We start from the raw sequence: 13,456 nt of genomic DNA on the forward strand, positions 1-13,456 counted from the left end.
TTATGTTCCAAAAAGATTTCTTTAGAAAAAAAAAAAAAGCATTGCCTTGAGCATGCTGTACACAGGGCACGGTTTTGTCTACAAAAGCAGCTAGCTGGATCCATGCAATTGGCCGCCCTCTTGGTTGGAGAGGAGGGTTCTGTGATTTTCATTTGAATGTGCTCATGTAAACACCTGTTATCATCTTAAACAGTTTATTCAGACAGGCTGCTGTCCTCTGTGACTCCATTGTGATCCCTTTGGTTGTTGCCTGTTGCTCAACAAGCAGGTGGCAAAGGCGATAACATTTGAAAGAATACTTATTACAGCTGTGCGACAGTGCTGTAGGGCAGAATAAAGGGGCCAGGACAGGAATTGTTGTAAACACTTGGTTTGCACACCTGTGTCAGTCACACCCACCTACAGCACAGGGAGTGAGGGACCCTTCTGCAGGCTCCTGGCCATCTTTAAGTGGGAGCACAAGCGCTGCTTGCCAAGACTCTGCTCTGGAGATATGACTGGCAATGCCCCGGGGTCCTCAGAAGGGTAAGCTAAGGAACCAGATCTATTGTGATAGCTACGCTCCATTTCCCTTTGGGTGTATGTTCCTCACGCAAGGTTGGAGCATGGGCTTAGCTATTAACAGTCTGTCTCCCTAAATAAAAGGAAACAACTTGAAGAGGCAGTTTCTGGAGAGTACTGGCATCTGCTTGGAGAGAACCGAGGTTGCTGTGCAGTTACATGCGTCATAGTGAACTGTGGGCAAGTTCAAGGGGCTGCAGGCAAGGAAGTTATTAGCGATAACATTAGGAGGATTGCATCAGATAATTTGGAAAATAATCCTTGGCCACAACGATTGATACCATGAATAGCGTCAGTCCAAAGCTAAACAGACAATTGTGTAGGCAGGAGTACTTTTGGGGCCATGGGCACCTGTAAGGGCAGCACTGAAGTGGCAGAGGTAGGAGATGGGGAGTTGCCTCAGTGTTAAAGCCAGTGTGAGGACCGGAGCTCAGATCCCAAGAACCCACACAGTATGTCGGGTGGGTGTGGTGGGTTCTGCAATTCCAGCTGTGGAAAGAGGAGACAGGGGATCCCCAGAGCAAGCTGGCTAGGGAGAATAGTCACACTGCCAAGCTCTGGGTTTGATTGAGAGGCTCTGGCTCAATGAATAATGTGCAAGCAATATCGAAGACCATTTCTGGAATTAAACCCGGGCCTCTGAGCAAATATTTATGCATAGGCACGCATCACGGGTGATCACACACACACACACACACACACACACACACACACACACACACACGTGAAAAATGGAAAAAGACAAGAGGAAGATTGAGAGACAAGAAGACTGCAGAGTTTGCAGAGTTGGAAGCTACCCTGGGCTATGATGTCAAACACTGTATCAAAGGGAAAACTCAGTCAATGATCGATGAAATACTCTTGGGTGTTTGGCTGCAGTGGCTTCTGATTCGGGCAGAATCTCTCATGAGTCACTATCAGATAACCGCTGTAGGAACCCTTCCTTCCTAAACTCTGGGCTGCAGTCATGTTCTGTTTGTGGGGTTGACAGCTTTCTTTGTGTCTTGTGACATTTTTCCTTTCATAAGCTCCATACTCCAGGTTCAGTTTCTCCACCCAAAGCTGGCTGGTCTGAGCCACACCCACTGCCTAAAGGTGGACAAGACCGGACAACGAAAAGCCAGATACAGGATTCAGTGCAGCCAGAAGGAGGCCCTGGACTTCACATGTTATATGACTAGTAGATTTACACTTGGGGCTTAGCAGAGCTTGGTCCACAGCATGGTGTGTGTTGACAGAGGAGTCAGAGGGAGCAGGGAGGGACAGACATTTGTATTGCTTGAAGTTCAGTCCCTTGATGTAGCACAAGTTCAAATTGGTCTTAATAATAAAAACCTGGAGTCAGATATTAGGGGAGGGGGGGGCCGGTGGGGAGGGGCTGAAAGATCAGAGAAGCAAAGCCGCCAGCCATTACTAGCTCTTACCACTACCTCAGACCAAAGGGGCCATCCTGTCCTCAGACTGTCTCCTCAGACTGCTTCAGACTCACTGCGGCCTCAGACTGCCATGAGCTCCTCCTCCAGCCTTACAATCCTCCCTCTACCCGGCCATATTCCTTCTGGTCTCCTCCTCCTTAGTGCTGGGATTAAAGGCACTCCAAGTGTTGGGGTCACCTCTGTGTGAGCTCTGTTCCTCTTTCAGACTGGATCAATTTCATGTAGCTCAGGGTGACCTTGAACTCACAGAGATCCATCTATCTCCCTAGTGCTGGGATTAAAGGTGTGTGCCACCACTGCCTGGCCCAGTGGCTAACTAGTGAGGCTGGCTTTGAACTCGTCTCAGCGGCAGGAGCTGGTGATCACTCTGCTTCACGTTAACCACTGTGTGAGTGGTAGCTCTCCACAGCATGAACTCACAGAGGTTCCAACAAATGCATCGTTTTCCAAGAGGCTGCACACGTTAAGGAAGAAAAGTTATGGCACACTGATACCCATCACATAGGTGGTAGGACACTCTAGGACATTATTCTCATGAATCTCCAACTGCAGGCAGAGAACTCCAGCCCATGCATATGCAATTTATGCTGGGTGGAAACACAGCCCAATTTTAGCAATTGCTAAGGTTAGAATATTATTACAAAGGGCTATGGGAATGGGTGTTTAGTTTAGTCCTAAGAATGTCTTATCTCTAAGTGTGACATGGTTCCCTCCACTTGCTATGGCCAAATGCTCTTCTTCAACAACTGCTAAGCTGTGTCCAGCCTAATACGTAGTAACTTGGTTTCAGTGTCATAAAACACCACAATGAGCCATCAAGTACACCTTTCCTTCGTGCTCTCTAATCATGTTGAAAAATGAATTGTTAACAATTTCTGGCTGGCTGCTCTATACTTCACATAGTATTTATTGTTCTATACTTCACACGTCATGTAATGTCAACCCCTGTGGATAGAGATACAAACTCACCTCCTTAAGCAGTGCAAGTTTTTGCATCTTTTGCTAAAGTCATGCCAACCCTGGATGCTAGCATTCTGTTTGAGTCATGACTGGTTTGACAGGTAGATTTCCTTTATCCTTATTGGGGGAACTGTTGTTTCTCATCTACTAGTTAGCTATGTATACATATATGTGAAATGTTCATGTTTCTTCATTCTTCCTTCTCTCCCTTCTCCCTTACGTACTTCTTCCCTTGTTGTTCTCCGTCTATATCTGAATGGGTGTGATGGAAGACGAACCAGGAGATACATTAACCATGGAGTTTATTACAGGGGGGTTTGAGAGCGAGAGGGGAGAAGAGAGAGAAAGGGGAGAATGGCAAGAAAGCGAGAGAGTAAGAGAAGAGAGGAAGGGAGCGAAAGTGGGCAGGGGTCTGTCTTTTAAAGGGGTCCTTTACACCTCAGTGCAGACTAGTGCTCATTGGAACCCTGGGCGGACCAGAGTACTACCTGAATGCATTCTGCCAGGTGACAGGGGCAGGCCAGCATAATGCCTGAATTCTTCCAATATCTAGTCCCCAAACAGAATTTGACAAGATATGTAGAAACTGGAGCCAGCTGTGAGGTGGGGATTGGGAGTACGGGAAGAAAACAAGGTGCAAAGAGGGAAGAGCCCCCTTGCCACAGGCCTCAAGCCTTCAGTAAAGACGCGCCAACAGCTCTTAAGGGCTGGTGAATGAGGTGAACTGAACCTTCAAAGTCAGGGAAAGGTAGGCATGGTGGCATATGACTGCAACCCCAGCACTTAGGAGGCTGAGGTAGGAGAATTACAAGTGCAAAGCAAGGCCAGCCTGGGTTACATGATGAAACCCTAGAAAAACAAAACAACAAAAACAACAGCAACGAAGGGCTGGTAGAATGCCTGTCTAGCTTGCCCAAGGCCCAACATCACAGCAAGCGAGTGAGTGAATAGATGGATGAATGAAGGAAGGAAGGAATAGATGGCTGATAGGTATAAAGATAGATCCGTAGATAAATAGCTGATAGATGATACGCAACAGATGATTGATGGGTGGATGACAGATAATAGAAGATATGGATGGATGGATGGATGGATGGATGGATGGATGGGGATAGATAGATAGATAGACGGATAGGATGAAGTGTAGATAGGAGGAAGAGAGGGAGGGGAGGAGGGAGGGGGAGGGGGAAGGGAAGGAAGGAAGGAAGGAAAGAAGGAAGGAAGGAAGGAAGGAAGGAAGGAAGGAGCAAGAGATGACTGTTTCAGGTTGACCATCCAGGAACTGTAAGTAACTGTGAACACTACAACTTTTTATTTGAAAATCCTTTTAGGAATTGGAAGCCATCTTCCAGTGTATACAAGTTCCATCTTCACCAAACAGGAACAATTCTGTGCCTGCTTCTGCTTTCATGGGCTGATAGATACCCAAAGCTGTTTTGGCTTAAGAAACCCTTCTCCTAAGGAAGATCTGCATGACTGGTGGTTTCTCTCCTGTTAGAAGGTTGAGAAGAACATGCTGTAGGAAAAGGCCATGAACATGTTAGCTCCAGGTCTTGGTGCCAATATCCAAGAGGAAGCGGTAGCTGGTGTCTCTCTTTGTCCAGTTCATGCCGTGACTATTCAATTTATGAATGAGACGGGTGTGTCTGAGAGGTTGGTTTCAATATTTTCCACTTAACCCTTGCATATAAAACAATTTTCAATAAAATATATACCCTCCCCCAGAGTTTATTTGAAAATGTGTTAAGTGTCAAGCACACATTGTGGGGCACTGAATATGAATGCACGGTAAAAGTTTGTTGTAGAAGAAATCAGAGCAACAATAAATGAGGAAATGAATGCAAGGAAACCCTCACAGTAAGAAAACACAAACAGGACAGCTGTTGAGGCAGACTGCTGGCTCCCCACACACACACACCCAAGGATTTCTGATGAAGTAACCTCAAAGGGATCATGGTTGCTTGCATTCCCTTAATGTCTCTGCCACAGGTGTTAGGACAACATTCTGAAAACCGCTGTCCCAGGACTTGGAACGTCTTCCTCCTCTTGGAAAACTAGCATTGAGTTTGGTTCCTCACACTGATTCCCAGCATTGCTGGTATCTGGGGGGAGTCTCACCTTGTTCAGTTTTGGAGATCTGTAAAAAGTGTTCCCTGGATTTATGGATGAAAGCTCAATGCTCCAATAACAGCTTTATTTATAATATAGGAAAGAATATTGTTCCGGTGCAATCAACTCTCAACTAGTTCAGAGCCAGGGAGAGGAAACAGGGTGCCACATATCATAGCCTCCACCCTGGCATTAAGATCATTTCCCAAACCCAAACCAAGGAAGAGTGTGATTATTTAGAAAGCCCAGCTATACAAAATATAAGGAATGTTTAAATGCAGTTGGTGGCTCTGACCCAATAACTCATCTCAAATACTAGAAAATAATTATCCATGGAACTATGAAAACACTACTGGGATGGTCAAGAAACATGAAGGGGGTATTTCCAGGTGTTGAAGTAAATTCTTGTTTGCAGTTCCCGTGGTTGGAGGTCTACTCCTGTGTCATTTGATAATGGGGCCACTTTGAAACAAGTTATCATTAGACAATTTCAACTTTGTTCAAGTATCGGAATCTACCCACAGGCACCTGTGACTTCACCAGGGGATAGCTTATCATCTATGAGGTCTGTCCTTGGCCTAACTATGTTTATGTAGTATGTGACTATGTTTAAAAATAACAAGACTGGGCCGGGTGTTGGAGGCGCATGCCTTTAATCCCAACACTCAGAAGGCAGAGGTAGGTGGATCTCTGTGAGTTCAAGGCCAGCCTGGTCTAGAGTGAGTGCCAGGATAGGCTCCAAAGCTACACAGAGAAACCCTGTCTCGAAAAACCAAAAAAGAAAAAAAAATAACAAGACTGTTCCAGTTCAGTGACCAACACAAATGGCTAATTAAATCTCCTTAATATTCCGCTGCAAATAGGGATATCACATCATTTTAGAAAAGTATGTGATAAGCCACAGGTGATCCTTGTTTCCAAGTCCCTTAGCACATACACTCAGCTGTCCACAGTTGAGGTTTTGTCCATGATATTCAACTGACCCAGCTCACAGTTAGCTCTTTTGATCTTAGGGTTCAATTCAGAAATATGTTTTAAAATCTAATTCTACTAAAAAAAATAGTAAAAGTTTAATTACCTATTTTGGCACTAAGCATAGTTATTATGGGAATCTATGGATTGCCCTGATAATTTTTCATGGTCATAGGCAGGCTGCCTTTGAAGAGCAAGAATCAAGGCCATGGGTCTCCTTGGCTTTCTTTAAGCTATGTGTGAGTTCATTGTGAATACACATCTCAAGATTTGTAACCGATACTTTATGATAAATAAATTGACTATACTTTTCATTGATACTAATGCAACATAAAAAAATCATTTTCAAAGACAGACCTCTGTATCTGGGCTGCCACTGAATGGTGCTATCCACTTGGGGGAGGTTCCTTCTGCCACATAAATCCTTCTGTAAAAGTTCTCAGAGACCTGCCCAGAGGCCAATATCTTCATTGATTCCAGATCTAAGATCCAATCGGGTTGGACTAGATTAACCCTTATAGTTATCAGTCTCTCCTGCTGTATTGATTTCAAAGTACAACACAGTAGCAACATAGGAAGCTTGTGTAGAAACAGTAACCATACACAATATATGACAAAGAAAACTTAACTCTGAACTTGGCCTGAAGAGCTAAGGATGAACATTGCCATAAGCAGCAGCTTCCCTCTGTTGTCCTGAGGGTCTATGGTACAAATCTTGAGTGTCTTTAACATAATCTAGGATCCAGAGGGAAGTAACAAAAGATAAAGTGGGAAAAAGGAGATGTTGAAAGTTGCATTTATTTTGGAAATGGATTTGTGTTCACAGTTTTAGCTCAATTATTACTTGCTTAATTATTTGACTAGAAAGTGTTTACAGACCAAAGGTGCTCAACGGCACATTAACAGTCCTTACATTTGTGTTAGTCCTTACATTTTTATGTTAGAACAAAGGCTTGTTCTTTCTTCAGTTTGAGCTCCAACATGAACAGTTATAGCTCAACCCAATAAAAACCAAGCACAAGAGCACAAACTACATCTATGAGGCATCTGGTATGAATAAAAAAGGCATCTGAGACTTTCTCTAGTGAAAATTTGACAAATGAGAAACATGCCAGGTACAGGAACATACCTGTTAGCTCAGCACTTTAGAGACTAAAGTGGGAGGAAAGTTCATTTAAGGCCAGCCTGTGCTACATAGTGAGTTCCTGTCTCAAAAGCCAAAATGAAGAAAGATGAAGGCAGACAGGCAGGGAGAGAGGGAGGGAAGAAGGGAGGGAAGCAGGCAGGCAGAGAGACAGACAGACAGACAGGCAAGCAGGGAGGGAGAGAGGGAGGGAAGAAGGGAGGGAAGCAGGCAGGCAGAGAGACAGACAGACAGACAGACAGACAGGAAGGCAGGCAGGGAGAGAGGGAGGGAAGAAGGGAGGGAAGCAGGCAGGCAGAGAGACAGACAGACAGACAGGCAAGCAGGGAGGGAGGGAAGCAGGAAGGAAAGCAGGCAGGGAGGGAGGCAAGCAAGAAAACAACCACACAAACAATAATGCAACAATAACAATCTTCGTGTTATTTGCCTGCTCTTTGATTTTGGTGAAATGAATGTTAACCTGCTGGAAGCATGGAGTATTGCTGGCGTGAACCTGGACCTATAGGCAATGTTGTGGTGGCAAGAAAGGCCAGAGTCAGAGTCAGATCTTGCTCAGAATGAAGGTGGCTGGGTTTATGGCCTTACACTATTTCCTCCTCCTTAAACTCAAGGAGTAAACTACTCAAAAGTCAGGGACTTCATGAAGTCCCTGAATCTGACCAGATTCACTAGACCCTTCCTTCGCTCATGTATACTCGGTAAGGAATGCTGAGCCTTAGATTAGCCAAGGCACCTGAGAGTTACAGAGACCAGACAAGCTATCGAGCTGCCTAGAAGAAGCAGAGACCAGTCAACCTGTCTGGAAGAGGCTCAGCTCAGCTGATGTATCCGAAAAAGACACTCTTCAACCTGTCAAGCTGCCTGCAAGCTGTTTAGTGAGTTCCGAGGTTCTAGTTTTCATGAGCTGTCACAGGCTAGCATGGGTGTTGGTCGTGCAGACACCTTTGCACAGTTTCTGCTCCGGTACGTGACCCCTCACCCCTATTCCGGTAAGTGACCCCAATAAAACTCATTGTTACACCAAGTTGGACATTGGGCCTTGTCTTTGGTGATTATACTTTTGTTCATGTCTCCCATGGTAGTGTCACATAAGACTTACCACGTCTAATTTGTGCTGCCTATGTACTTATGAGTATGGGACCATCCACTGGGAAAACCTACTAGGGACCACACCCTAAAGAGAACTATTGATGATTACAAAGTGGAGTCACAGATAGGTTAATAACCAGCAGTTTATTAGGGGAAAATACTCATGCAAGAGAACCAGTGACCAGGTTTGCACTTGAGCAGGATGGACCCATACATGCTTCCCAGTCAGCTCAGCCAAGCAAGAGACAGCTATGTGCTTGCCTCCCTCCTTCCTAAACCCTTGTTATGTGATTGTGACCACACCCAAGTCTTGTTAGCTATACCTATAATCAGGGTTTCTCTGTAGGGAGACATGGTAACCATGCCTCCTAAGGGCTGGCTACAGGTGTGCCCGACCATGCCCATCAGGGTGTGGTCAAAGTGATGTCAGGGTGACGTGGTAAAGGTTTAAAGACATAGGGAATGCATATGGTAGCTCTTTTTTCCCTGCTGCTTTGGCATGCTCTGTCTTCCTGTCGGTTGGCATTTACCTATTAAAGATATCCTGACCATTATGGGCTGTGTATTAGTAATTAATCGTGATATTTCTCCCCACAGAAAACAGACTCACACTTTCCTAGAAACCATCAAATGTCAATAAGTGGTAGGAACTTGTGAGCTCCTCACCTCTCCATGCTGGAAAAGGTTGACCATCACTGGTATTTATAAAACACTTTTGTCTCTGTATAGAATCATCCTGTTATTTAGATAATAGCTTTAATTATTAATTGTCTAAAGATGTACTTCAAATCCTAAATGTACCCCCAAAGCCCTTCTGTGAAAAGCCAGTACCCTCTTATAACGGTGTGCAGGCTTATCTTCCCCAGAAAACTCTGGTCATCACTATGCTAACAGTAACCAAGCAAGCAACTAGCTGACAGGATGCCTGAATGAAGACTTCTCTTCTTCTGTAGTACAAACAGAAGGCCCCCAAGTCACCCCCATGATGTGGCACCCCCATCCCACTGAAGGCAGAAACACCCACAGCCTATTTTGTCATCTTTTAATTCCCCATCCTCTTCCCTGTGACAGTTCCCAATTCTTTATGAGCACCCAGCGGGAAGGGCCAACTCCCATTGTCATCCCTTGCCAACGGAAACCTATCTTAGTGAGTCATGTAGGATGTTGGAATGCCACCCGGTGAGGGTCACACACTGGAGGAGTTTCTCATTTGCATAATGTATTTAAAGACATGCACTCCATTCCAGGGGCTGGGGGTGTTCATCTCTGAGGTACAGGAAGAGCAGTGGCAGAGATGCCAATGAAGCCAAGGACCCAGGCTCTCAGGGTCAGGCAAGCAAAGCCATGTCCACACAGTTGGGACCCAGCTGTGCTCTCTGGAAGCAGGTGGCCCCAGAGTCACACTCTATCCTGACTTGACTCCTAAGGGTCACTACTGCCAGTCAAAGCTCCTTCAGTAGTCACACAATGCCACCAAATGAGGTGCCAACAGACCTCGGGGAGGCCAATCCAAGCTCTGCTCACAGATGCCACTACGCGAACCTCCCTTCCCCACAACCTAACATTTCATGAGAAGTTGCTTCAATAGCAAATTTACGGAAATTCGATTTGAGAAAAATACAGTTTGTTCACCAAAACTCCTCAGTTTGGTGATTTTGAACATATTTACAGCTAAACACCCACAAGTACCATGTTCCTCTTCAGAATGCTGTAGTCAAGTCAGCTAGCCTTGTGTGCACATTACAGCCACTTTTCATTGAAACCCGACTCTCGAGACCCAAGCCTCCACTTTCTTCCATTTTTACTTTTTTTAATTAATTTTTTTTACATTCCAATCCCAGTTCTCCCTCCCTCCTTTCCTCCCAAACCCTCCACTCCCCCCTCCTCCCACCTGCTCCATGGAGAGGGTAAGGCCTCCCCTAGGAAGTCTACGAAGTTTGTCCCATCATCTCATTGAGGCAGGGCCAACGCACCTCCCCACCCCCCACACCCCTGTGTCTTGGCTGGGCAAGGTATCTCTCCATATAGAATGGGCTCCACTAAGTTAGTTTGTGCATTAGAGTTAGATCTTGGACCCACTGGCAGTGATCTCATATATTGTCCCAGTCACACCATTGTCACCTATATGAAGAGAGTCTAGTTCAGTCTTACGTAGTTTCCCCATTTGTCAGATCTGAGTCAGTGATCTCTCACTAGCTCAGGGTCAGCTGATTTTTCCCCATCATGGTCTTGACTCCTTTGTTCATATTTTCTTCCATTCTTGTTATTCTATTTAGGACACAAGATAGCAGCTTGGTGTAGTGAACGTCTTCAGGCAGGACTTTGCTCTATCACAGGAGGTTGCCCTAGTTTCTTTTCTGTTACAGTTCAGTCATCCATCACTGAAGGAAGCCAAGGCAAGAATGAAAGGCAGGAACCTGGAGGCAAGGACACAAATCCAAAGAGACCATGGATGAGCACTGCCTACTGGCTTGTTCCCCATGGCTGTTTCAGTTTGCTTTGTTACATACCCCAGGACCACCGGCTCAGATATGGCATTTCTCAGTTGGCTGGGGCCTCTTACATCAATCATTAATCAAGGAAATACCCCCCATTGACATGCCTGTTGGCCAATCTGATAGCAGTGGTTCCTCAACTGGACTTCCTCTTCCCAGATGACTCTAGCTTATGTCAAGTTAACAAAAAATCTATCCAGCACGGGCTTCCATCCCAGAGTCCCAGGAGCGCCTTTCAGGAAGGGCTCTCTGATCCTGCTCTGTATCCGGTCACAGGACCTCCACCCAGGAGGACCTTCCTTAGCATCCTATTTCCCAGTAGGAAGGGACCAGAGGACCCTGGATAGGGAGGCAGGCTTTGGCAGATTTCCCTGACATTCTTTTCCCCACAACTTTCCAGTCTTTATCAATATAATAACAGAAGCTCTCAAGCTGCCCTTTCCTCGTGTTTTTATTTTCTCACGAAGGATTCTCCGTCTCATACAATGTGCGTTAAGTAAGTCTACATGCCTTTCTCTTGCTTTTCCAAAGTGCTCTCACCACAGAACTTAGAAAGAGAAGAGGAAAATAGTTCTTGCTTTGTCCTCTTCTACACGAACAAGTAAGCAATTTACTTTCCACACATATGGAGTGCCTGCTCTTGATAACTTTGCCTGCTGCACGTGGCAACATACACTGTGTGCCCTTTGTAACCAGGCTTTCCCACTTAGGATGGAGGGTAGGGTCTCCCTCACAGCTTCCATCGTTCACTCATGGTTACTTATTGTCTCACTGCAGGCATTTCATTCATCATTCAGTGGACTTTTAGGTTGTTTTACTACGGGCTCTTATGCATAGTGTGGAGAGTGACTGATTCCTTGACAGATTTTGAAGATTTTGTTGTCATTGTTGTTTTATGTTTGTCTTGAGATTCGATGAAGCTCAGAATGGCCTCCAACTTAGGATTCTCCTGCTTCAGCCTTCAGAGTTCTGGGATAACAGGCTGTGCGACCTAACTTTATTTTTATTTTTTAAGCCACTAAAGTATAATATGCACACGCACACACCTACATATTTTTATCTTGGGCTAATCTGTATATGTGATTGAAGGGTTTTCCTGGTAGAGAAAGTGACAGAAGCTTAAGCTTTTACTTCTTTAAAACTTGCCGCTGTTGGCCATGTCTCTCATTAAAGATAGAAAGATACAAACAGTGTTTAGGAAGTAAAGTGCATTTACCGAATTCAGATATGGAATCCTAGGGATTTTTGGTGAGAAGAAGAAATCCATGCCCCCGGCAGTCAAACCTGACTTTGGAAATGTCAAGCAACTTGTGTGAGATGTTTTCTCGACGTCAAGTGCTGAGTAGTGAGAATGTGACATGGTGCTCTGGGGCTTCACAAAAATCAGCAAAGCTGTGCTGCCTCAAAAGACGAAGCCAAATCATGTTTATCTGAACTCTTGAAATGAAACCGTGGAGAGCTATTGGTTAAGTCCCTTGCCAGCTTCAAGAGACACACCCCCGAGGTGATAAAAGAACTGGAGCTTAGAGCATCTGATCAGGCGCTGATCACACAGCTTTCAGGCTGTGGCCCCAACACTGTGTATTAGAGATGGGTCCCCTGTGGCAGTCTCTGAGCTCATTTCACAGCTCTGGGATCTCAGCTGCAACTGGAGAAACCTGTGGTGAATGGGTGGTTCCTCCTCCCAGATTCATCCCTCAGTGAGAGTCAGGATGACCTCAGCTGCCACACCCAGCCCAGCCCAGCCCTTCTGCTTGGACCAGGATTGCACCAGATGGCTCTTCACTTTGAGCTGGAAAATAAAGCATTCCTGTTCTGAGAGCTCTGACCTTTCGTTGTTGGTGGTGATAAAATAGAAGATGGAGTTCCCATCTTTGCCTTCTATAATAAGTGCCACCAATTCTCATTGTCTTTGATATTTCCCTCCTGAAAGGTGCAATCGAAGAGGGAGGTGGATTTTCATTGTTCCTATGTACTGTCACTGTCACCTACCTCTCCTATATGTACACACACACACACACACACACACACACACACACACACACACACACTGCAGCTGCATTAGACAATGTGTACGTTTCATGATTGATTTGGACCACAGGGATGCCCTGAGATGAGACGGTTCCATCCCCGATCACCTGTGTTCTATCCTGACCTGCCTATTTTTCTGATCAAAGCATGGATGATGCTGGCTCTTCCCCACGCCCCATATTCCTTTTGATTTATTTAGATAAGAATGTTTCCTACTAAAACATGTCTCAGACTTAATATTTCTTATACCCCATATACTGCACATGAATTTGTTCTATAATTTTCAATAGGTTCTCAAATACTTCACTTCTTTCATGTTACTTTAATTCCTTGATGTTTATGGATTAAACTATCTATAAACTGGATCCATTCAATACACACCTCCTGACCTATTAAAATGCCCATGTGTTTAAATTCTTTACACTAAAATTCTCAAAGCACTTCTTAAAAGAAAAAAAATTATGCTTGGCTCGAGAATTGTCTCAAAGACTATGCTCTTCCAGGGTACCTGGTTCAATTCCCAGGACCCACTCATCAGCTCTCAAACATTTGCAATTCCGGTTCCAGAGTATCTGATGCCCCTCTTCTGGACTTAGGCACACACATGGTGTACAGACATACATGCACACCAAGTGTCCATACACATAAAATTAAAATGT

Source organism: Cricetulus griseus, chromosome 8 (assembly GCF_003668045.3).
Source record: "Cricetulus griseus strain 17A/GY chromosome 8, alternate assembly CriGri-PICRH-1.0, whole genome shotgun sequence".
NCBI classification, from domain to species: domain Eukaryota; kingdom Metazoa; phylum Chordata; class Mammalia; order Rodentia; family Cricetidae; genus Cricetulus; species Cricetulus griseus.